General features: G+C 37.1%; 1 protein-coding gene and 1 pseudogene across 1 annotated transcript in view; both read right to left on the reverse strand.

The window, feature by feature from the left end:
* Positions 1-24,719, reverse strand: part of PIBF1 (progesterone immunomodulatory binding factor 1) — a 207,167-nt gene that overhangs the window by 102,988 nt on the left and 79,460 nt on the right. The window lies entirely within an intron of this gene.
* On the reverse strand, positions 801-20,456 carry LOC115290375 (annotated as a pseudogene).

Consider the following 24,719-nt stretch of genomic DNA (forward strand, 5'->3'; position numbering starts at 1 on the left):
GGCCACAATTGATACTTTATCAACACTGAGTGTTTCATTCTATAAACATGATTTAACTCTCTAATTATTTAAGTCTGCCTTACTTTTTCTCAGCAATATTTATTAGTTTTCAGTATAGAGCTGGTGCTCTATAATAGAGCTCTTTATTAATTTTATCTTTAAGTGTTTAATATTTTTGCCACTACAAATGATATTTTTAAGAACTTTTAATTTCCAATTTTCAACTGCTTATTGCTAGTATACAGAAACACAACTGGCTTTTTTCGAAAATTTTTTTCAATAAAGACCCTATATCCTGAAATCTTTCTGAAGTCACTTGTTGTAGTTTCCAGCTAAGACATTTTAAGAAAACTCCCATCAGTCTTTATATCCTCACTTGAAAAAACAGCACTTGTGAGAAATAAAACTGAGAATAAAATTACTCAAAGAAGGAATAAAACTCTCAGCACAGTATCTGACCCACAGCAACTATTTAGTACTTATTAAATCCCTTCCCAAATCTCAGGTATCTTCAATTTATTTGCCCTCACAATTCCGTGGGCCACACGGGGCCCCACAGTCCTAGAAACATGCCCTGCAGCAGTGGGCTGGGGGGTACAGTTCTCGGGAGTGCCTACTCCCCTGTCCCGAGCCGCATTAAGCCCGCTTCCCGCGGACCCCGGCAGCCTCTTCCCACATGCAAAGGTATGCAGGTCCACTTGCAGCCAACCGGGGCCTGCCTCTGGCAGTTAGGACAGGGCCCTGTGGCTGGCTACTGCACTGATCCCTGGGACCTGGGTGAGTGGGAGGGCGGCCGGGGTTCAGTGCAGGGAGCTGCTGATTTGCTCTTCAAAGGCCATCTTGCCCAGGAGCTGGCTGTCCAACTCCACCCCACTCACCGGTGGAAGAAGTTCATTTCGGCTGCTAAGGCTGCCATGGCAGAAGGGTCCTGGCCAAACTGAGCTCGCAACATCATGTGCATTTTCTCCAGCCTCCTCTTGAGCCGCCTGGCTTCCCGCTCCCGGATGAGCCGGGCCTGCCTCTTCTCTGGGGTTTCATTGGCGCGCTTCAGCCTCATGGCCTCCCGATCCCGCTGCAGCCTGCGTGCCCGCTGCTCCTCCGTCTCCTGCATGCGCTGCAGGCGCTTGGCTTCGCGGTCCCTCATGACCTTACTTCCCGCTCCTCCCGCGTCTCAGTGTCCCGCCGGCTTTTCTTGGCCGTGCGCTCCCGTTCCAGCCGCTGCAGCCGTGCTTCCAGAGGCTCGTTGCATCACTCATCATCCTCCGGCTACATTTCTAACACCAAGTTTCCCATCTATTCTCTATGCCATCATACTAAGAGGGGCCACTGTTACCGCTCATGTAGACTTCAGAAATTACTGTTCAAGGTATCCTGGATTACCCCGAATATATATTAAGTATTTCTGTCAAGTTAACTCTAAATGTGACTTTTGACATGATTTTTGTCATGTCACCTCTCATTTCTCACTGGAGTAACTATAAACTCATTTTTCCTGACATTCTAGGTCTACCAAAATATGAAACTAAGCCTACCTACTTGAACACTCCAAATCAGGTGACTGAATTATCTGTTGTTTCCTGCAAACCTTTAATTTTTTTGCCTACTATATATATAGGTTTACAAAGTTTCAGATCTACGTGGCAAATGGGTGAAACAGATAAAGAGGATTAAGAGCAGATTTCTTGTGATGACCACTGAATAACATGTAGAACTGCTGAATCATTATGCTGTATACCTGAAATTAAAGTGGCTGTATGCTAATTATACTTCAATTCCAAAAAAGTTAAAATTCATAGGTCAATTGCTTATATCATATACCATCTCCCTTAAATGCCATTCCTGATACTCCCTTAACATAGATACATTCATAGACCAATATGGACACCTTAAGATATGTAACATTTTGCTATAAAATATAAATATGTACACATGTTTATTCTTTCAGCTATTTGCAAACAACTATCATATTTTAATTTTTTAAATTCTTCTATAGTGTCATGCACAAAGGTTCAATGAATACTGAGCTGAGTACCTTCTAGTCCACCACAAAGAAAATTTATTTTTTAAAAATTTAAATCCAAGTTGGTTTACATTATGGTGTAATGATTTCAGGAATAGAATTTAGTGATTCATCATTTACTTATAATACCCAGTACTCATCCCAACAAGTGCCCTCCTTACAATGCCCATTGACCATTCAGCTCATCCCCCCACAACACCCCTCTAGCAACTCTCAGTTTGTTCTCTGAACATAGGAGACATAAGAGCCTATGCTTTGTCCCTTTCTGGTTTTTTAAAAAATGTTTATTTATTTTTGAGAGAGAAGGAGACAGAGGGCAAGTGGGGGAGGGGCAGAACGAGAGGGAGACACAGAATCTTGAAGCAGGCTCCAGCTCTGAACAGTCAGTACAGAGCCCAACGTGGGGCTTGAACTCACGAGCTGTGAGATCATGAGTTGAGCCAAAGGTGGATGCTCAACCGTTTTTGAGCCACCCAGGTGCCCCACTCGCTCTCTGTTTTTATCTTGTTTTTGCTTCCCTTCCCCTATATTCATCTGTTTTGTTTCCTAAATTCCACATAGGAGCAAAATCATATATCTGTCTTTCTCTAACTTACTTCACTTAGCATAATACACTCTAGTTCTATCCACATTGTTGCAAATGGCAAGATTTCATTCTTTCTGATGGCTGAGCCATATTTATTTCATTAATACACACACACACACACACACACACACACACATCTTCTTTATCCATTCATCAGTCAATGGACATTCGGGCTCTTTCCATACTTTGACTATTGTCAACAGTGCTGCTATAAATATTGGGGTGCATGTGTCCCTTTGAAACAACACTCTTGTATTCTTTGGTAAACACATGGTAGTGCAATTGTTGGGTCGTTGGGCAGTTCTATTTCTAATTTTTTGAGGAACCTCCAAACTTTTTTCCAGAATGGCTGCACCAGTTTGCATTCCCACCAGCAGCGCAAAAGGGTTGCCCTTTCTCCACATCCTCGTCAACATCTGTTGTTGCCTGAGTTGTTAATGTCAGCCATTCTGACAGGTGGGAGAGGGTATCTCAGTGTGGTTTTGATTTGTATTTCCCTGATGATGACTGATTAGAGTATCTTTTCATGTGTCTGTTGGCCATCTGAATGTCTTCTTTGGAAAAGTGTCTATTCATGTCTTTTGCCCATTTCTTCACTGGACTGATTTTTGGACACTGAGTTTGATAAATTCTTTATAGATTTTGGATACTATATCTGATATGTCACTTACATATCTCTTCTCCCATTCTGTCGGTTGCCTTTTGGTTTTGTTGATTGTTTTCTGTGCAGATTTTTATCTTGATGAGGTCCCTATAGTTCATTTTTGCTTTTGTTTCCCTTGCCTCCAGAGACATGTCAAGAAAGAAGTTGCTGAAGTCGAGGCCAAAAGGTTGTTGCCTCTAGGATTTTGAAGGCTTCTTGTCTTATGTTTAGGTCTTTCATTCATTTTGAATTTATTTTTGTGTATGGTGTAAGAAAGTGGTCCAGGTTCATTCTTCTGCACATTGTTGTCCAGTTTTCCCAATACCATTTGCTACAGAGGTTTTTTCCATTGTATATTCTTTTCTGCTTTGTCAAAGATGAGTTGGCCATACATCTGTGGGTCCAATTCTGGGTTCTCTATTCTGTTCCACTGATCTATGAGTCTGTTTTTGTGCCAGTACCACACTGTCTTGATGATTAGAGGTTTGTAATACAGCTTGTAGTCTGGAATTGTGATGCCTCCAGCTTGGGTTTTCTTTTTCAACATTACTTTGACTATCTGGGATCCTTTTTGGTTCCACACAAACACCACAGAGAAAATTCAGAGAGATATTTTAGTTCCTATTACTCTTATCATAGTCCACCCTCCGTCAAGGAGAAATCTGAACAGAACACATATTTTTCTCTGTAATCTCTGAAACCATGGGGAGAGATAGGTTTCTCTTTTGTCTTCTGATGTATTTTATAAAGTACAGAGTTCATAATGTTGGTTCTCATTTATAGCAAAAGGAAAGAAGGCAAGCAATGCTCCACATTTGGAACTGACAAGAAGGAAACCTTAGATTCATCCACATGTTAATGAATTACAGAAAGCAGGGAATGGTTCATACAACTGAACTACAGAGAGTCAATTCTCACAGTGAAGAGTCAGTCATGGCAATTAATTAGGTTCAGTTATAAAATGGTAAAAGAAAACAAGCTATGGATATGGAATTTTACTTTAGGTACAATTTTGTAGGTATAAATCTATAACATTTTTCAGATGATATCTGCAGTTAAAAATTCGTAAGTATTTATAAAATTAAATCATAGTAAAAAATAAAAATTCATAGGGGTCCCTAGCTGGCTCAGTTGGTGGAGCATGCTACTCTTGATCTTGGGATTGTAAGTTTGAGCCCCACACTGGGTGTAAAGATTACTTAAAAATAACATCTTAAAAATAAATAAACAAATAACATAAAAATTCACAAAAAGAAAAAAGTTAGGTATCTTTTCGATAGTCCTATCTAAATGAACCCCAAGAAGTACTATTGCTATTCTTTTTATTTGAAGTTCATGAAAAGTTTGAGCCATTTAATTCAACCCTACTCTAGTGCTCTCGATCATCAAAGAAATATGTCTGGCTAAGGGGACATAAACTTCAGTTAAACCTTGGTATAACTTATAATTTATAAATGTAGTATTGTCTAAAATTTGTGGGATGAAAACTGGGACATAAGCCTGCAGAAAAGCAATCAATCAGAGCTTACCAATTTCCTATAAGTGGAATACTTATTATTTAAGGGGACTATTGATAGTAATGGAAAGGGGCAGTTTCTATAATGAAAAGAGGCATCATTGGCTATTCTGAACACCAAGTGGAAGTATAAACCAGCAAGAGACCTGGAGAACTGGCTAACAAATTATTTTCCTTTAGAAGCACTGAATTCATAGTTTTCATTTTAAAAAATTAGAGATCAGTTGTTTAGCTAAACAATCTAATATATTTTACAAATGATAACTTTGGGATAACACAATCTGTGTTTACTACATACAAATGACTGAATTTACGACACATATTTCTCATTTAAACATCTGTTGACTTATTTCTGGATCAAATACACAGTTTAACCAATGGCAGAAGATGACAAATGAATAGGATTAGACATGTTTGTGGCACAAGCATACAGAACATTCCATTCTCATAAACCATACCTTGATTTTCCGGTAAACTACTTTAAAAACCTGTTTCGAAGCTGACATTTTATTGTCATTTATAGGTACATGAGTTCCTTTACAAGTTTACTTATGAACAGCCTATCTGATTAGAATGATCTGGGTGCACTCTAGGCCTAGAGATAGGGAGATGTACCCCTTTGGCCATTTTCCATGATTAGACAAAAATAATTTTAGAAATGATAGGCATCAGTATGTTTGGAGTACCTATGAATAATCTAATAGAAATTAACATTTGGGGTCCCAGTGAATTAAAAGAAAATATCTGAGTTCTAAAAATAGATACGTGAATGGCAGTTAAGTTGTGCTGTTTAAAGATGTATTAATTCATGTCCTATATACAAATAGACTTTTCATTTTAAAAAGGAAAAAATATTGTCTTTCAGTTTAAAAAATCCATTATAAAATACATGGGATACATATTTTTTAAACTTACAAAAATGCAAGGGAAATCTCAATAGTATCGATTATTAATAGTTTAAATAAATACTAAGGTGAGGAAAGAGACCTCCTTCTTTAGAGAGCTTTGGAAAGTGAAGGTTATTCATCTGCATGAAGTAGTTTTTTTTTCAAAACTTTTTAAAAGTCTTTTATTTATTTTTTGAGAGACAGAGCAAGCAGGGGAGGGTCAGAGAGAGAGGGAGACACAGAATCTGAAGCAGGTTCCAGGCTCTGAGCTGTCAGCACAGAGCCCAATGCAGGGCTCGAACCCACAAACCATGAGATCATGACCTGAGCTGAAGCTGGACGCTTAACCGACTGAGCCACCGAGGCACCCCTGCATGAAATAGTTTTACGAGATCTGGTCAGAGTCTGCCCCTAACCCTTTAGCTTCATGCTGCTGGAAACGAACACAGAAACATCTTACTTTAAAAATCAACTTTTGCTGGATGCTAATAGTAAATAACTAACATTCACTGAGAACTTAAAATTGCATATTAAATCTCATTTAATTGTATAAAGCACAGAATTATATAATATATAGGTTTTGTTCTTTCTTTTACAGCAATACACTTTAATAGCTAAAAGGAATTGAGAATATCTTCATATCAAGGAGAATGATTTCTACTGAAAAAGAAACTAAATGATCACATATCTGGCATATACCATAGAAATACACAAGTTATACAGAAACATTTATTAAAACCAGAAAGGGCTAAAATTTGCTGAATGAAAAAACTAAGTAGAACAAAAATAAAACATAAAATAGTCATTATATTATTGAAGCATTCAAGGTCCTATTTAATGAATCTCAAATACAGTAAGGCAAAATTGAATTGCTATATAAAAAAGCAATTAGTCTAAATGAAGCTAATATAGCTTGCCTTAAAGCTATATTTTTATGCTGTGTCTTAAAAATGTCCAACTCTGTTTCTTTAACCCTTAATTTCACTGCCATGATGTTCTTAAAAAAAATCTTACTAAAAATCATGTAGGATAACTTTTCATTTATAATACATGTCATAGCTCATATGGTATAGCATCTGGAATCTCTAAGGTGCTGTTTGTTCAAGAGCTGGTAATTTGCTTAATGCCATGTCAGAAAGTTAAAAAAGTAATCCAATTTTATAGAATTTTAGCAACTCCTAAAATTAGCTGACACCTTATAAAATTCTGGCTGGAAAATGTAAAAATAAAATGTTACTCCTATTGAAGAACCTGCATAAGTACTAAGTCAAGTGACTTAAAAGGAAATTTTTTTAATGTAGGCAGTTGAATGGTAACACATGTCCCTACATCAGTCTGGAGAACCTGGGAATATTATGTAATTTGGAAAAAGGGTCCTGGCAGATGTGATTAAATTAAATGTCTCGAGAGGAAGGTCCTGTTCTGGATTACCTGGGTGGTCCCTACACGCAATTATGTGCATCCTTGTAAGACCTACAGAGGAGGAGGTAATGTAAAGGCAGAGACAGAGACTGGAGTGATATGGCCACAAGCCAAGGATACCAAGGAACTCCTGGAGCCCCCAGAAGATGGAAGATGGAAGGAACAGATTGTGCTAGAATTTCTGGAGGGTATATGGCCCTACAGACACCTATCTGAGTATGTTACATAACCTAGCTTATATAACCTATTATTTTCTATCTTCAGCCAGTTGGTTGATTTTTAAAGTAAGATGTATCTATATTGTAACACATATGAGGATGGTATATAACCTACAAATGATTGTTACCTCATTTGCAAAATGAGTTTAATGTTTTCAATGCTCTCAATCTTTTTCTCAACTCTAAACTTTTGGAAACTTTTAAAGTGTTAAAAGTAATAAGGCACAGTATAAAACTGAAATAGTGGGGTGCCTGGGGGGCTCAGTTAAGTATCCGACTTTCGCTCAGGTCATGATCTCATGGCTTGTGAGTCTGAGCTCCATGTTGAGCTGTGTGCTGACAGCTCAAAGCCTGCAGCCTGTTTCAGATTCTGTCTCCCTCTCCCTCTGCCCCTCCCTGGCTTGTATTCTCTCAAAAATAAGTAAACATTATAAAATTATAAAAACATTTTAACAGAACTGAAGAATTTTTAGGGTGTTCAACAGAAATCTGTCAGAGGATTCACAGGATTGCACAAATATTTCTCATGAGTTGGCAATATGCAAAACTCTCCATGAAGTCATTAGCCTTTAGAAACAGTCATGTAGCTCTAGCTATAAGTCCAGAAAGGTGTCAAGCTCCATGTATCATAATAGAAACAAAACCTGAATGACTTATAGGAAGTAAACAATATTTATTATCTGGGCATTAAAAAAGTGAATACATATGAAACACTTAAATAGTAGTAGGCATAGTAAGAGATTAACAAATATTAACTTTATTGCCTGGGATAAATCTTTTCTTCTTTTAAGTATCTTCCATCCATAAAAACACTCTTCAAACTACCACTGTCTTAGGTAATGTTAAAAGAGTTTATGTAGTAACAACATTTTTAAAAGCGTAACTATCTGACTTATTTAGTTGTAACCATTTTTTTTCCTTCTCTCAAACACACACTTCCAATCAATCCTGTTTCCTTTTTACTGAAAGAACTTTTCATGATGACTGCAACACTGAAGTATAATTTAGAAGCAGTCTCTAAAACTGGAAGTAATGTTCATCTAAATATGCCTGCCAAGTTTAAAAATGTATTAGGAGTTAAACTGAAACATGTTGAAAATGACTCATTGTGGACCAGAAATATACACTGTAGGAAATAAGAGCTCATTTACAAGTGGGAGAAATACACTCACACTTCATCTGTGGTAATTCTCTGGACTTTCCTTCCAGTAAACATCATATTTTAAAATAATCGTGGAAAATATCTTACTTTTAACTGAAGTTTTTATGAGTTGATTTAGTTAGCTGGCATTCCAATTTTTATACATATCTTTTTTTGGACATGGATATATTTACCAAATGTAAATCCATGAAAATTTCCCCCAAAGCAACAGCCTACAAAAATAAATAAATAAATAAAGGGTGCTGTATAAATACACACACACACTCTCTCTCTGGTTCAATTCACATACATAATGACCAACTCTGACTCTAGACTTCTAAGAAAGCATCCTAAAAATCGTGTAAAAATATAATAATGTGCTTTCCTTCATTTGCAAACATGATGTTACTGATAAGTCACCAGGAGGGCATGTATTTGAGTACTTTTTGTAGCAGTACTGACATATTTGTACTGATTCTATCTACTCTCTCCACTTTTTACACCTCTCTGAGGCAGCTGGCTAGACTTAGGAAAGGCCCCACCACCCTGCCAAAGGTCTAGAAGATGAATGAACCCAAACTCTTGGTCTCACTACCAGCATTCTCTTCATGCCACTTAATATCTATCTTTCAAACACTTCAAACACTTAAATATATCTTTGTAACTTTAATGTGGCCTTGAGATGGATTCAATGAAAAAGTGCTTATGAATAGTTTAAGTTTTCTGAGCTTTGTTTCTTTATGTCATCAACTATTTATTGATTAGTATAATAATTCATTGTAGTATCTGTTCAGCACTCTTTTACCTAGTAATTTTATCTAGGAACTATCCCTACATATTGTGTGGTTTTTTTAAAATTCAAACAATTTTTAACATTTATTTTTGAGAGAGAGAGACAGAGCAAGAACAGGAAACAGGGCAGAGAGATAAGGGACACAGAATCCTAAGCAGGCTCCAGGCTTTGTGCTGTCAGCACAGATGTGGGGCTTGAACTCACAAGCTGTACGATCATGACCTGAGAGGAAACTAATGAGCCGTGAGATTATGACCTGAGCCAAAGTTGGACGTTTAACCAATCGAGCCACCCAGGTGTCCCTGCACATTGGGTTTTTAAAATATAACCATCACTCCTGCTAACAACTGTGCAGTCTGGGCACGGACGTGTAACCCAAACTGGCAAACAGCACTTTCTGTCTGGCAAATTTGATGTATAAACGCTCATGAGCATATCTTCATTGTGTATACATTCATAAGATCTTGAATTCTTATTTTAAAACAGTGTTTTTTAATTTTTTTAGATATTTGTTATTTTTTGAGAGAGAGAGAAAGAGAGAGAGAGAGAAAATGAACAAGTGGGGGAGGGGCAGAGAGGGAGACACAGAATTCAAAGCGTCTCCAGGTTCTGAACTGTCAGCAGAGCCCAAAGTGGGGCTTGAACTCACAAACCATTAGATCATGACCTGAGCAGAAGTCAGAAGTTTAACTAACTGAACCACCCAGGTACCCTTAAAACAATTTTAAATAAATTATTGTCTAAGTTTTAGACTGTTACTTTTCTTTTTTTTTAACCTTTTTTGGTCTTTAAACATCCTTTATTGTTTAAAGTCACTTATTGATGTTGTTTTTGACCCAAACTCTATTTCTTTTCTTTATAATAGCATTTCATCACATTTACAATTATTGTCAGAAAACATACATTTAGGCTTCTGCCAGCTTAATAATTTATACTTTTTGTTTTTTTGCTCCTCTGCTGTTTGCTTTGTCACAAACCTTTTGTTATAAGGTCTGTGCTTTCTTGTTGCCATAGGAATGTAAGTTCGATGGAAAGAATGACCTCTTTGTCTTGCAGGACATCACAAAAATTTAACAGAATCTTCAATTTTAGAAGTTCTCCATTAACTTAACATTTCCTTTGAGTTCCTTTAAAAGCAAATTCCTCTTTAGACCATAGATCCGAGTTTCTTAGTCTTTAATTTTTTGCAAAACTAGCTAACTTACTTAGTCCCCTGTTAATCACTGGGAATGGGAAGACAGACATCAAAATTGGGTATGTGACAGGTAGGAGGTGCTCAATTTATTAAATTTATTAACTGGATGAAGGTGTGTTTAAATGTAAAATGTGAAAAGACTTACCCGCTGGGTTCAGTGTGAAATCTAGGTTTAACCAATCTGATTTAGCCAATGACTGTTTAAAAAATGAGTAAAAAGCCTGAAAGCATTTAATCAGTAATGTTCCTCTAGGTTGATCTACTAATCAACATCCTTTGAAACTCATATTAAACTGTTTTCAATTCATCACTTTTACAGTGTTATTAACTTCATCTTTTCCTATGTGTCTACCAAGATCGTCTTAATCCTAATAAAATGCTTTGCTGAAATCAGAATACCTTCTGTCACTGACATTCTCCTCTAGAGGTTTTAGTAAATACCTCAAAAAAAGAGAAGTAAAAGTAGTTGGTCAAAACGTTACCAGTTAATTAACAGTGGCTTCTCCATCTCCTTTTCTAAATGTTCACTATCTTTTTAATAATCTATTTCAGAATGTTTATGGTGAATTCAAATTTATTGGTACATAGTTTCTGAAATCTTTCCTCCTTAACCACTCAGAGAGTAAGGACATTTGCTTATTTCCAGACCTCTGGTACTCAGTCTGATAAATGTTTCAACAAGATAACTAACACTTCCTCAAGTTCTTTCAAACTTTAGGGTACTAAAGCATTAGTCCTTTTTTTTAAAATAAATTTTTTAATGTTTTATTTATTATTGAGACAGAGAGAAACAGAGCATGAGCAGGGGAGGGTCAGAGAGAGAGGGAGACACAGAATCTGAAGCAGGATCCAGGCTCTGAGCTGTCAGCACAGAGCCTGATGCAGGGCTCGAACCCATGAACCGTGAGATCATGACCTGAGCCGAAGTCGGCTGCTTAACCGACTGAGCCCCCCAGGCACCCCTAAAGCATTACTCTTAAGAGAAGAAGTTAACATCTTCTTTTAAGATTTCTGGTTAAGGCACCAAGAAGGCACCATGATAAATGGTAATAACTAATATGTCATCAATACTTACAGTTTACAAAGTGTTTTCAAAGGCTATTACAGAGAAGTGTTTCCTCAACATTCAGAGTCAAGGAAAGGATACATCAGGATTTCAGGTAACTTTATAGGAAATATAAATTCCTGGGCCCTCTCTACAGAGATATTCATTTACTAAGAGTAGAGGGAGGCAAAGGAGTGTGTCTTCTAGAAAAAAAAATTGTGTAGATGACTTTAGGTTTGGTAACCACTGATGTATTAGAATAAGGAAGATTCCCAGACATTCTTTTCAGCATTGAAACTGCCTTCACAGTGAACAATTTTAAGTCAAAATGAATATAGAAAACTCTAATCAATTGCAATTGGTAGTCATTTACTGTGAATTACTTATCAAAAACATGGAGTAGAAGCTTTACTAAAGAAACAAGGATGAGGAAGAAAAAAAAAATCTCTGACCTCAACCCCCTCCCCCCAGTACTTCATAGGGGAGACTTGTAAATAAACACACAATTAAAATAAAATGCTAGACAACTGAAAGAAGACACTTCAATGTTTCTGAAGGCTGCACAGAAGATGTGATCATTGAGTTCAATCTTACCAAACAAATGGTTATCTTCCTCATAGATGAATAAGACATATGAACAAGGACAAAGGCCATTCCTAGCAAAGGACACTATAAAGGGAGAAGAGAGAAAGCACCATACGCTTTTAAAACGATAAGAGATCAATTTGTCTTAAGCACGTGGAGAACAGAGAAAAGATCTGAGTCTGAGAAGACAGGCAGGATGTCTGTGAATGATCTTAAAGGCTGTGTAGTCTGGATGGCATCCTGTTGAATGACAGGATCACAGTTCTCAGTTTTAGAACAACTACTCTGAAAGAGTGAGTGATGAAATAGAGAGGATTGAACTGAAAGCAGAGACAGTTCAGAGACTATCATAAATAGTTCAAGCAGAGAAAATACAGACTTAACTAAAGCAGTGGCACCTGGGATTAAGAGGAGGGAAATGATTAGATATATTTAGAAATGGAAAATAATATGACATTTGCTTAGCTTAAGTGTCAGAGGCCTTTCTTGACTATCCTCTCATGCCCAGGCCATTATTCTTCTTCACATGACCTAGTTCATAACAATCATGAAAACATAATAATTAATATCTAATTCCTTGTTTATTTTTTTGTCTTCTTCAATTGATTCAGTAGGGGCAATCTCCAGTTTACTTACTAATATATACCAGCATCCACCACACTGAGTGGCACACGGTAGTTATGAATAAATATTTATTGGCTGAATAAATGGGAAGTGGAGTGAGGGGGAAAAAAGTCATTGTGAATCACCAGTTTTCTTGTTTAAGTGCCTGGGTGAATGATGATGTTAGTCGGAATGCAAAATTACGGGAGGAGGAACAGGTTTGGGCAAGAGGATTAACTGAGTGGGGAGAGACGGAGCAACCAATTAGGAGTTCACTGTACACAATTTCAAAATGGAAACTGGTCAAGAAGTAATGGGAAGCTGATCCAGGATGGTGGCAACAGGAGCGAAGAGGATTTTAGAGATACTCCAGAGGGAAAATGTAGGGGACAGATGATTCCACACAGGAGCAAGGGGGAAGGACTATTATTCTAAAGGTTCAAGCAGAAATGGCTTTAAAATGGTGGTACAGTTATGGAAGTGAAGTCTGTTGAAGCCATTTTTCTTTGTGTGTGTGTGGGAGGAATGAATGTGGGAGGGAGCTGAGTCTATTTCAAAAATATTGAGTTTAAAGTTCCAGAAAGAATTTAGATAAAATGTCCATAGATAGCCAGAAATTTGAAACACAAAAATGATATGGTTTGAGCTTAAAAACCCTGTTGGTTATTTCCTAAAGTTAGAGTAGATGAGATCTTCCAAGGAAGATATGTATATGGTTGACCCCTGAACCATGAATGTGGAGGTCTGGGGTATTGATCCCCCTGTACCATTGAAAACTGTGTGTAACTTTTGACTCCCCCAAAACTTAAGTAGTTGCCTACTGTTGACTGGAAGCCTTACCTATAACATGAACAGTTGACTCATGCACAGTCTATATGTTATATGTGTTCTATAGCACATTCTTACAATAAAGCTAGAGAAAAGCAAATGTTACTAAAAAAATAATGAAGGGCTGCCTCTGTGGCTCAAAGGGCTAAGTATCTGTCTTGATTTCAGCTCAGGTCATGATATCACAGTTCATGAGTTTCAGCCCTGCGTGGGGCTCTATGCTAACAGTACAGTGCCTGCTTGGAATTCTCTTCCTCCCACTTTCTGTCCCTCCCCTGGTCATGTGTGTGCTCACTTGCTCTGTCTCTCTCAAAGTGAATAAATATTAAAAAAGAAAAAAGAAAATCATTAAAAAGAGAAAATACATTTAAATAGTACTATACTATATGTACTGAAAAAATCTGCATATATGTGGACTTGTGTAGTTCAAACTTGTGTTGTTTTGTGTGTGTGTGTGTGTGTGTGTATGTATACTGACAAAAATGGTTAAAAGTACTGCTATCAGTGTTGTCTTGCATTTGGTAAGTGTACTGTGGTTATGTAAGAGAAAATTCTTATTCCTAGGAAATAAACTGTGAAGAAGTAATAGATACAAAGCAATCAGTCTACTAAATTATTCAGAAAAAAATTGTGTGTGTGTGTGTGTGTGTGTGTGTGTGTGTATGGGTAGGGGAAGAGAGAAGAGAAAGGGAATAAGAAAGATAAATGTAGAAAAATGTTATAAAGGGGTGAATCTGGATAAAAGATATGCAACTGACCCTTGAACAATGAAGGGGTCAGGGGAGCCTGTGCAGCTGAAAATTTGCATGTAACTTTTGACTCCCCAAAAACTTAACTACTGACTGGAAGTCTTGCCGATAACAGTGACTAACACATATTTTGCATGTTATATGTATTACATAGACTGTATTCTTACAATAAAGCTAGAGAAAAGAAAATCGTACTAAAAATACATAAGGAAGAGAAACTCCATTTACAGTACTGTACTGTAATTTATCAGAAAACATCAGCATATAAGTTGACTTGTGCAGCTCAAACCCATGTACTTCAACAGTCAAATGTATAGGACGTCCTTGTACCATCCTTGGAGTTTTTGTGCCATGTATGAAATTTGAAATAAGAACCTGAAAAAGAATATGAACCAAGATAGACTGTGAGAGCACAGTGTTGATTTTAAAAGGTGAAAAGGGAATCAATGCTCTGAAAGTGACATTCAGTTATTCAGGATTGAGAAGAGGTTTATGTTGGCAGGTATTGAAAGAGTGTTTCCCGAGATCAATTGTTCCCTCGACACAATAAAATACGTGGATAATTCTAGTTCATTCCTGTATAAAGACATTCTTTCCCACAAAATTTCAGGTAACCACATTGGCATTCTTTATTAATTCTCCTGATAGAGAATACATGTCCCTTTTGACCACAGAAGCCCCCAGTTCTTTTTTAAGAAAAAGGACTGATGGAAACTAATACCGAATTGCACAGCGTGCGTGTGTGTGTTGACTTGCCACACAAAAATATTCAGTATATGTTCTTTTGAGGTGAAGAATAGGCATATCGTTGTAGAATCAATAGCTTTTAGGCCCAATTATAAGCAATAAATTATCCATGAATGGCTAAAGGACTCCGCAGGCTGCTGTCCTGGTGGGACAAGACATTTCAGATCAGACCAATACTACCAAAGAAAAAGGAAGACAGACTGGAGGAGGCATAAAATAAAATCCATTCATTGTGATATGTATATGAGAGTATCTTACCAGTTCCTTTCAGACCTTTTTGTCCAGAGTAAAAAGGAATACATATTTCTAATCTCAACAATACATTTCTTAATGTTTTCATAAGCACTATAATAGTACTAATTCTGAAGCCTTTACTGGGGAAAAATGGGGATTACTTAAGATGTAATGAGTCCTCCTTGAGATATAATGTTATGCGTGAGGATGAATATACATCAAATGGAATAGCAGCTTAGAAGCAAAGAAAAATTTCAGAATGACATGGGACTAGACTGTTTCCATGTAAACAAAGAAAACATAGGGGCAAATAGAACACTGCAAGGAATAAGAGAAATTCAGTAACAAAGAAAAGCTGATTTTTAAATTCTGGAAAATCATTTGAGAGGTCCATTAATGAGAGTACTTTACAAATTATCAAGCAAAAAAAAAATCAAATACTAAAAATTTTCATTTAAAAAGTAGTAATTTATTATATTGTTCTTTCTTTCATAAAGAAGTATGACAAAATAATAACTTAATTTAGGATTGAGAATGAGGAATTTCTTCATTCAAATAACAAGTATGATGTGAATTTGTGTGATCACAAAACTAAGTACTATGAATAAAGTTATCATAATTTATTTTTTAAATATATGAAAATAATCTTTTTAATGTTTACTTATTTTTTAGAGAGACAGAGTTCAAGCAGAGAAGGGGCAGAGAGAGAAGGGAACATGAGATCTGAAGCAGCCTCCAGGCTCCAAGCTGTAGCATAGAGCCCGATGGGGGGTTTGAACTCATGAACTGTGAGATTATAACCTGAGCCGAAGTTGGACACTTAACTGACTGAGCCACCCAGGTGCCCCCAAGTTATTGTTATTTATTAAGAGAATCAGAGTTTAAGTACAATACCATAGCTTTTATTTCAAGTCTTAGTATCTTCATCTCACTAAATTTATTTTGCAAATGCCACTAACATTTACTTGCTGAATAAGCCAGTAGCAGATTAAAAGGCAGACAAAGATAAAACAATATACAAATATGAAAAAATATAGAATAAGGTAAGCATGTCAAAACTATTCTTGGCACAAAAACAGGCATTCAGGTCAATGGATAGAATAGAGAACCCAGAAATGGACCCATAAACATATGGACAACTAATCTTGGACAAATCAGGAAAGAATATCCAATGGGAATAAAGACAGTCTCTTCAGCAAGTGGTGCTGGGTAAACTGGACAGCAACATTCAGAAAAATGAACCTGGACCACTTTCTTACAACATACACAAAAATAAACTCAAAATGGATAAAAGACCTGAATGTAAGGCAGGAAGCCATCAAAATCGTCAAGGAGAAAGTAGGCAAAAACCTTTTTGACCTTGGCCGCAACAACTTCTTACTTAACATGTCTCCGGAGGCAAGGGAAACAAAACCAAAAATGAACTATTGGGACCTCATCAAGATAAAAAGTTTCTAAACAGTAAAGGAAACCATCAGCAAAACTAAAAGGCAACTGATGGAATGAGAGAAGATATTTGCAAATGACATATCAGATAAAGGATTAGTATCCAAAATCTATAAAGAACTTACCAAGCTCAACACCCAAAGAACAAATAATCCAGTAAAGAAATGGGCAAAAGATATGAATAGACACTTTTCCAAGGAAAACATCCAGATGACCAACTCACACATGAAAAAATGCTCAACATCACTCATCATCAGAAAATACAAATCAAAACCACAATGAGATACCACCTCACACATGTCAGAATGGATGAAATTAACAATTCAGGCAACAACAGATGTTGGTGCAGGTGTAGAGAAAGAGGATCTCTTGGCATTGCTCGTGGGAATGCAAACTGGTGCAGTGACTCTCGAAAACAGTATGGAGGTTCCTCAAAAAATCAGAAATAGAACTACCCTACAACCCAGGAATTGCACTTCTAGGTATTTATCCAAGGGATACAGGTGTGCTGTTTCGAAGGGGCACATGCACCCTAATGTTTATAGCAGCGCTATCAACAATAGCCAAAATATGGAAAGAGCCCAAATGTCCATTGATGGATGAATGGCTAAAGAAGACATGGTATATATATACACATATATATACAATGGAATATTACTCGACAATCAAAAACAATGAAATAGTTGCCATTTGCAACTATGTAGATGGAACTAGAGGGTATTACGCTAAGTAAAATTAGTCAGAGAAAGACAAATATCATGATTTCACTCATATGAGAACTTCAAGATACAAAACAGATGAACATAAGGGAAGGGAAGCAAATATAATATAAAAACAGAGAGGAGGACAAAACATAAGAGACTCTTAAATATGGAGAACAAATAAAAGGTTACTGAAGGTGTTGTGGGAAGGGGGAATGAGCTAAATAGGTAAAGGGCTTAAGGAAATCTACTCCTGAAATTATTTTTGCAGTAAGTGCAAACTAACTTGGATATAAATTTTAAAAATGAATTAAATAGGGGCACCTAGGTGGCTCAGTCGGTTAAGCGTCTGACTTTGGCTCGGGTCATGACCTCACGGTTTGTGGGATCGAGCCACATGTTAGGCTCTGTGCTGACATTTAGCTCAGAGCCTGGAGCCTGTGTTTGGATTCTGTGTCTCCCTTTCTCTCTGACCCTTCCCTGCTTACACTCTCTCTCTCTTTCTCAAAAATAAAATAAAAAACAAACAAAAAAAGAAGACAGGTTGGGGTGAAATAAAAAAAAAAGACTTTTACAAAAACAAGAAAACAAAACCCAAAAAACTATTGAACTCTTGGGGAGAAAGCACTGAATAGAAATTCAGGACTGCTAGCTTCTGTATCTAGCTTTAAAATAGCCTAGTATGGCATAAAAATCACTAATTCTACTATGTGATCTCCTTAATTCTCTCTTATTTTTATCTTCTATGAGTAAAAAAATGAGAACGAAATCTACCTATTACCAGAGAAATTGAAGGGACTGAAAGTAATTTCAAGAAATATTCATTTAAAAATACTTATAGGGATGCCTGGGTGGCTCAGTCAGTTAAGCGTCTGGCTTCAGGTCAGGTCATGATCTCACAGTTCGTGGGTTTGAGCCCCGCGCCGGGCTCTGTGCTCACAGCTCAGAGCCTGGAGCCTGTCTTTGGATCCTGTGTTTCCCTCTCTCTCTGACCCTCCACTGCTCCTGCTGTCTCTCTCTCAAAAATAAAATAAAAACATTAAAAAAAATTAAAAATACTTATGGACTGAAAATAATTCCAAATTTATTTTAAAATATGGAATATATATATTTAAAACAAAACAACCATAAGTGAAAAAAAATACTGTTAAAATTGATTCTGGATTGTAAGCCTTTCCCTTTAGATTCACATACAGACCTCCGTGTAAGTTCTCAAAGTTAACAGTATGTTGAACTATTCATAGTGAGTTTTAAAATTGACTCCTTTTGGCAGAAGGAATCCCCAGAATGTGTGCAGATTCAAAAGCAACAAAACATGAGATAATAACTGTTTACATACATAAAAACTGGGCATTTGTTACTTATTATTAGATAAACTAATGACGTTGAATTGCTGGATACACAGGTCTTTTATATGCATGAGAAAAGTATATTCTTTTGTAGAAAACTGAAGTCCTCGAGTAAAAAGCCTTTTATCATTCATGTTTGAAAGTGGCATACTACTTCCTTACATTTTTCTTTATAGTAACACAAGTCATTTAAACCTTAGAGGAAGAATTTGGTAAAGAAAAACTTTTAACATAAATGAAGTTGAGGCTAATTACACTTGACTAGAAATTGTGTATACGCATGTCTGAAGCCTTAATTAAGCTGATTCAGGGAAATCACAATCCATGTAAAGACTGAAACATGTTCCAGTTTTGACACTAAGGGAGTCAGAACTGCACTTTCTTTTAAGTAGGCTCCTCATCTAGGATGGAGCCCAACAAGGTGCTTGAACTCATAAGCCGGAGATCAAGACCTGAGCTGAGATCAAGAGTCACCCAGGGGCCCCAGAATTACATATTTGAGTACTAAGAGCTCAACCTCTGAAAAATAAAACAACAAAAAATTTTTCTTTGGGTTTCACTATGTACAAAACATATGTATGATAGTCTCAAAATATATAGGAGCTCAAATATTTCTAAGAAATTTATACACAAAAGAATTTTAGTGGATATTAAACAAAACATGTGTTGTATATATATACACATAACATACATATACTATGTTTACAGTCCTTTTTCAAATAATAGTCCTAAACACTAGGTTTTTATTTTGAAAAAATAGGAAATGCAGAGATTTTTAAAACAATACTCTCAAAAATAGTGTGGGTTTACCATTCTTTTTGTAAGGTTTCCAAACCAGTGTATTAACTCTTTTGAGTGGTGGTCACAGATAATTTCAGGATCCAAAGTGACTCCAAAGTCATCAAGCTGCCCACCTGATGTTCCAATCCTCATGAGCATATTCCTACTGAACACCTGGCCAGCTGATGCCTAAACAGCTGGGTGGAGAATATACTAGATGCTAAGGCATTTTTAAAAGTCCTATTAGGAGGTTTATTTTTACTCTTTCTTGTAATATTTACCCACTGGTCCCAAACCAAGATCATTCACATGAGACTTTTCAAATACTTGTAATCAGTTTTAATGTAGCACTAAAATGGCTTTAAAAAATCTTTACACCATTTTGTCATTTTCTTAAGCCCTTGGGTTGAAAACTTGGGGGCCCAGATTCCAGCATGGTTCTATCGATAAGACTATCAGAGACCACATCCTCGATATTAGTGGCGGGTCTTTCATGTATGACCTTTATCATCATGGATATGATGCTCTAGCTATAGACAAACTTAGAGGATGTCACAGAGACATCATGGGTTCAGCTCCAGACCGCCGCATAACGCATCATAATAAAACAAGCCAAGTGAAATTTCTGGCTTCCCAGTGCATATAAAAATTATTTGTACACTACACTGTATGTAGCCTATTAAGTGTGCAATAGCATTTTGTCTAAAAAACACAATGTACATACCTTAATTATAAAATACTTTATTGCTAAAAAAAAAAAAAAAACTGCTAACCATCTCCTGAGCTTTGACTCTTCTGCTGGTGGGAGGTCTTGCCTCAGAAGGTGACGGCTGCTGACCGATCAGGCTGGTAGTTGTTGAAGGTTGAGGTGGCTGTGGCAGTTTCCTAGAATAAGACGCTGGCTGCACTGATTGGCTCTGCCTTGCACGAATGATTTCTCTGTAGTATGTGATGCTGTTTGATACCATTTTACCCATAGAATTTCTTTCCAAACTGGAGTCAATTCTCTCAAACTCCACCACTGCTGTGTCAGGTAAGTTTATGTGACATTCCAAAATCTTGGTTAATTGATCGTCACAGCATCTTCAGCAGGAGCAGACACCATCTGAAGAAACCACCTCTTTGATGAGGTATAAAAACAACTCAACTGTGAGTTTTACCATGAGATTGCAGCCATTCAGTCATGACGGCAGGCTCCACTTCTAATTCTAGTTCTCTTGCTATTTCACCACTGAAATGACTTCTGCCACTCAGGTCGTGAACACCTCTAAGTCATCCATGAGAGTTGGAACCAACTTCTTCCAAACTCCTATGAATGTAGATATTCTGATCGCTTCCCATGAACGATGAGTGTTCCCAATGGCATCTAGAATGGTGAATCCTTTCCAGGTTTTCAATTTACTTTACCCAGACCAATCAGAATAAGACGCTGGCTGCACTGATTGGCTCTGCCTTGCACGAATGATTTCTCTGTAGTATGTGATGCTGTTTGATACCATTTTACTCATAGAATTTCTTTCCAAATTGGAGTCAATTCTCTCAATGGCAGCTTTACAAAGTATATTTCTTTTTATTTTATTGTTTGAGAGAAAGAGACAGTGTGTGCACAAGCTGGGAGGGACAGAGGCTTAGAGAAAGCGAGACTCTTATGCTGGCTCCATACTTAGCACGAAGCCTGATGTGAGGCTCAATCTCATGACCTGAGCCAAACTAAGAGTCAGACGCTTGGGGCACCTGGGTGGCTCAGTAGGTTAGGCGTCCCAGCTTCAGCTCAGGCCATGATCTCATGGTTTGTGGGTTCAAGCCCATGTCAGACTCTGTGCCTGAAGGCTGCTTCAGATTTGTGTGTGTCTCTCTCTCTGTCCCTCCTCTGTTCATACTCTCTTTCTCTCAAAAATAAATAAACATTAAAGCAATTAAAAAATAAAGAAAATAAAAGTCAGACACTTAACCAACTCAGCTACCCAGACATCCCTACAAAATGTATTTCTTTTTTTATGCTTATTTATTTTTGAGAGAGAGACTGAACATGATCAGGGGAGGGACAGAGAGAGAGAGAGGGAGACACAGAACTCAAAGTGGGCTTCAGGCTCCACACTGTCATCAGCACAGAGCCTGACACAGGGCTCAAACCTACGAACCATGAGATCATGACCTGAGCTGAAGTTGGACACTTAATCGACTGAGCACCCAGGTACCCCCAAAAAGTCTTTCCTAAAGAAGAAGACTTGAAAGTCAAAATGACTCTTTCTTCCATGGGCTGCAGAATTGATGCTATGTTGGCAGGAACGAAAACAACATTAATCTCATGGTCTATCTCCATCAAAGCCCTTGGGTAGCCAGGTGCACTGTCAATGAGCAGTAATATTTTGAAAACAATCATTTTTTTTTGAGCAATAGGTTTCAACAGTGGGCTTAAATTCATCAACAAACCATCCTGTAAATAGATAAGCTGTTATCCAGGCTTCGTTGTTACATTTATAGAGCACAGAGTAGATTTAGTATAATTCTTAAGGGCCTCAGGATTTTTGGAATGGTAAAGCCACTTAAAGTCAGTAGCTGCAAGAGTCAGCCTTCCTTTGAAGCCGGGCATCGAATTCTCTTCTCTAGCTACGAAAGTCCCAGATGGGGACTTTCAAAAGATGGCTGTATCATTTAGACCCAAAATCTGTTGTTTAGTGTAGCCACCTTCACTAACAACCTTAGTCAGATCTTCTGTACAATTGCGGTAGTGGCTGTATCAGTACTTACGGCTTCATCTTGCACTTTTATGTTGTGGACACAGCTGCTTTCCTTAAACCTCATGAAACCTCTGTGAGGTTTCTTCTGCAACTTTCTTACCTCTTCTAGGCTTCAGAGAATTGAAGACAGGGCCTTGCTCTGGATCAGGCTTTGGCTTACTTAAGGAAAATGTTATGGTTGGTTTGATCTATCAAAGACCATTCAATCTCTTTCCATTAACAGTAATAAGGTTGTTTTGCTTTTTTTTTTTTCTTTAGTCATTTGTGTGTCCACTGGAGTAACGTTTTTAATTTCCTTTAAGAACTCTTCCTTGCATTCACAACTTAGCTAACTGGTACAGAAGGCCTAGCTTTCAACCTGTCTCAACCTTAGACATGCCTACTTCACTAAGCTTACTCATTTCTAGCTTTTGATTTAAACTGAGAGAAATACAACTTTCTTCCTTTCACTTGAATGTTTGAAGGGCATTCTAGGGTTATCAACTGGTCTAATTCCAGTGTTGCTGTATCTCAAGGAATAGGGAAGGGAGGCTCAAGGAGAGGGAAAGAGGCGAGGGATTGGCTGATCAGCGGAAAATTAGAACACATGTGACATTTATCAATTAAGTTTGCTGTCCTATATAGGTGCAGTTCATGGTACTCCAAAAACAATTACAGTAGTAACATCAAAGATTGCTAATCACAGTTCACCATAACAAATAGAATAATAATGAAAAAGTCTGAAACCTTGCAGAAATTTCCAAATTGTGATATAGAGACACAAAGCAAATGGATGCTGTTGAAAAAAATGTCGCTGATAGAAATACTTGATGCAGGGTGGACAACCCTTCAGTTTGAAAAAAAAATCATGCAATACTTGTAAGTGCAATACAGCAAAATATGTCTGTATAACTTGTATTACTGCAGGATAGTATCTCCATATTGAAATCTCCTATCATCTTCACATTTCAATTCTAAGTCTGTACTAATAGCACATGTTTTCTCGTGCATGATCTTATATTTATTCATTAATTTTCATTCAGCTCATTAATTCTGGCTGAAAAGATCTACTTAGATTCTCATTATTATTATTTTTTTGGATCCTCATTCTATAATACAATTTATTTCTAATTCTTCTGTTTTATATAATATTATATAAAATTTGCTATATAATGTTTTAACTTTTACCCAAATCAATGTCAAAAATGTGGAAATACAGTACTAACTGTAGTAATAAAACAGTTCATAGTATTTCAAACACCATCATAACCCTACCACTTGATTACGAGTGATTCCCTAGAAACACTTGGGTAAAGTGGTTCAGTGGCACCACTCCATTTACCAATTCTTGAACTGTGCTCATATTTTTCCTTTGTTGTTTAGAAAAATATCATGAAAGTCTTGGCAAATCACTTCTAAACCAACTTCATTTCTATGCTTTAGCAGTATAATATCCCTATTAAAGGTGCATATGTAGTCTGCTTTGATATCTTCTTGGAGGAACCACGCTAACTTTTGGTCATACTTGCTCCCTCCAATAGCAATCTTACTATTTAAAAATTTTTTTAAATGTTTTTATTTATTTTTGATACAGAGAGAGACAAAGCATGAGAGGGGGAGGGGCAGAGAGAGAGGGAGACACAGAACAGGAAGCAGGCTCCAGGCTCTGAGCTAGCTGTCAGCACAGAGCCTGACCCCGGGGCTGGAACCCACAAAGGTGAGATCTGACCTGAGCCAAAGTCGGAGGCTTAAGCGACTGAGCCACCCAGGCGCCCTTCCAACAGCAATCTTAAAAACCACAGGCACAGCTGCTTGTTGAGCATATCTAAGTCATGCACTTATAATAAGCTATCATATCTGAAGCCTACATACAACCCTGAAAGGTTGAAATCATCACCTCTATCTGTAAAAAAAAAAAAAAACCACATCTGTTTCATAAAAATTAAGTAACTTGGTGCTTTCTTCCTTCCTTTTTTTTTTTTTTTTTTTGAGAGAGTGCATGTGCATGCATGCCACCACGGGGTGGCAGAGGCAGAGGGAGAGAGAGCCTTAAGCAGGCTCCATGCCAGTGTGGAGCCTGACATGGGGCCCGATCTCACCAGTGTGAGAATCATGAGATGAGGTGAAATCAGGAATTGGACAGCACACTGACTGAGCCACCCTTGTGCTCCTAAGTATCTTGTTTTTAAAGTTTATAGAAGATTGCATCAAGCCATTATACTAAAATATAAGTTATCAAAATGACATGTAACAGATTTACTAATCTGTTCTTAATAGATGCAAGAATCTACCATCTTTTTCTCCTTTATGAAAAAAGATATTCATCTGTTCATTCCTTTTATTCACTCCCATTGTCCAATAAACTGTAAAAGGATATATAATCCTTTATATATTTCTCAGTAACTAAGACTTGGAACTCATATATGAGTACTCTTATCCAACATGTCCTCTAGAATTTTCTGTTCTGCAAGCAGTGTTTATAAATATATAAGCAAATATATACAAACATAA

The sequence above is a fragment of the Suricata suricatta genome, chromosome 4, assembly GCF_006229205.1.
Source record: "Suricata suricatta isolate VVHF042 chromosome 4, meerkat_22Aug2017_6uvM2_HiC, whole genome shotgun sequence".
Classification (NCBI taxonomy): Eukaryota; Metazoa; Chordata; class Mammalia; order Carnivora; family Herpestidae; genus Suricata; species Suricata suricatta.